The sequence below is a fragment of the Oreochromis aureus genome, linkage group 3 (genome assembly GCF_013358895.1).
Source record: "Oreochromis aureus strain Israel breed Guangdong linkage group 3, ZZ_aureus, whole genome shotgun sequence".
NCBI lineage: Eukaryota > Metazoa > Chordata > Actinopteri > Cichliformes > Cichlidae > Oreochromis > Oreochromis aureus.
In genome coordinates this window covers 71,299,641-71,301,822 of record NC_052944.1, presented here as the reverse complement: position 1 = coordinate 71,301,822, position 2,182 = coordinate 71,299,641, and the positions used below count along the sequence as shown (strand labels likewise).

Below are 2,182 nucleotides of genomic sequence, written 5' to 3'. Positions count from 1 at the left end.
CATTAGTAAGTTTAGCCTCCTACTTCAAAGGAATGATGTCATCCTACCACAGGTAAGTGAGATAAAGTGGGATGTGTAAATCTGAATTGTATTTGTGGTCATCTTTAATTTGCACAGCACTATTATACCCAAACAGGTCGTTTGCAGCCTGGAACAACTGCTGGTGACCACAAAGGTAATGGTTGCAAGACCCAAGCCTCATGGAAGACTGTCAGAGTTCCTGACTGATATGAGGCTGCAGAGGAGGCAGTAGGATAAAGAGGGTGAAATGGCAGTCTACAAATTCCAGGTAGGCCTACATATAGCTGTGTCTCGTATTTAAACAGAGAACACTATTTATTATTTTATTTTTTTTTCATATTTGTACAAATATTTCTAATATCAATATTACAATCACTATTTATCGTTTATGCAATACACAGAAAATAACACTCAAAGGAGAGGCATCAACTCTGGCTGAAGATGGTGTTGCTGCCACTAAACTTAAAAAGGTAATGGATGCAACAATCAAATCCACTGTGTAAAATCTGAAAGCAAGATTCAGTTGTCTCCTAGTCAAGTGTATTAAATACATATAGATAAGAAATATTTTTATTATTGTGGGATTGGGATTTTATTATTGTTAACAGCAATAACAATAACAGCATTGTTCTGTTTTTATTTTCATTTATTAAAATGTATTTGTTTTGAGACAGCCACAACCAAAGCTGCCAAATGCTTCAACATTTTCAATCACGATGGCTGGCCAGAGAACAAATTTAGTGGACCATGGTGCTGATGATCTTGCTTTTCTCTTGGATCAGTTCTCCACAGATTGGATCATTAAATTTGATTGACATGACATTCACCAATCAGATGAAAGGAAGAAAAATTGGGTCAAAATTTGTACTTTTAACTTAAAACTTAAGTGCACAGTTTCACACATATGTTTTTGGCTACGTCCACACACCAATCTTTTTTACACACACACAAATTCTTTTTACAAATACAAAACTGATTTACAAGTTCAAAATATTTATGACCACAGTTTGAGCCCATACTCTTAGAGCCGAATCTTTGACGTGAATGACGCGAGCCAGCTCCTTATTGCGAGCCATGGGGTTTTCTTTTTTCTGTCACCCTCTCTCTCGCACTTTTTTCCTGCTTCGCTTCACACGCGAGCCTTGTGCTTTGCGCTGGGATGAGGGGGGAGGGGTGGTAGTTACACTTGCAGTAGCACAGGAACAGAGCGGGAGGGAGACAGGGAGAAAGAGAGCCAGGGACAACAACGTTACATTAGAAAAGTATAGTAATCATCCACAACTATTTTCAGTTGTGGATGTTAAAGGATTCAGAAAGTGTATTCATGCAGGCCCATGTGACAGAGAATATGCATCTTCTTTATGTTTTCATATTTTAATTTATATTTAAATGTGTTGTGGTTTTCAGTGTTTTGTGTTGTTTCACTTTAAAAGGAAAAAGCGGAAGATTTAAATAGTTAAAAGTAGAAATGTAAATAGTTGTTTTTTGTATTATATGATTTATTACATTTTATGTGGAGGGAATAAATAAAAGTATATTTACGGTGGCCCCACAAACAAAGCACGTACAAATTCCAAAACACGTAAAAAACTCCAAACACGTAAAAACTCCATAGCACAAACAAACTCCGAAGCACGTATTAAGTGCAGTATTAAGTGGACACAGCCCTGAAAATAAAGGTATGAGACTATGTGTACTTGGGGAGTAGAAAGCTGCAGGCTCTTGCTCATGCTTGCCTGGGAAAAAAAAAAATAAGAGGAAACCATTTCCTGTGGAAAGTTACTGGAATGCTGTTGTTTAGACTAGAATGAGAGAGCTTCTGAAACAAAACTGTAAAGGAATGACATTGAGGAAACATCAACAAATGACTACAGATTGAAATCAGAAACTGAGCAAATAGTATATCCAGATCTTGAGGAAACCTGCTATGGTGAATTAGAGCACACAATCTGCCTTAGCTCCGTGGCAGAGGTTTTGGCTCTCACCAAAGACAATACAACTTTCAATGGCAAATGGCAAAGAGACACGCTTACGAAGCACAGTTTAAACTGAAGGCCATCAGCAATGCGGAGGAACATGGAAATCGAGCAGCGGCGAGAGAATTTAAGATTAACGAATCGACGGTTCGCAAATGGAGGAAGCTAGAAAACAAGCTCCAGCA

The 2,182-nt window shown here is 37.9% G+C and overlaps 1 long non-coding RNA gene across 1 annotated transcript; it reads left to right on the top strand.

The window, feature by feature from the left end:
• LOC120437500 lies at positions 1-488 on the top strand. Its single transcript, XR_005611179.1, has 3 exons — positions 1-52; positions 137-289; positions 423-488. It is a non-coding gene; the product is annotated as an uncharacterized LOC120437500 (long non-coding RNA).
• The last annotated feature ends 1,694 nt before the right edge of the window (positions 489-2,182 follow it).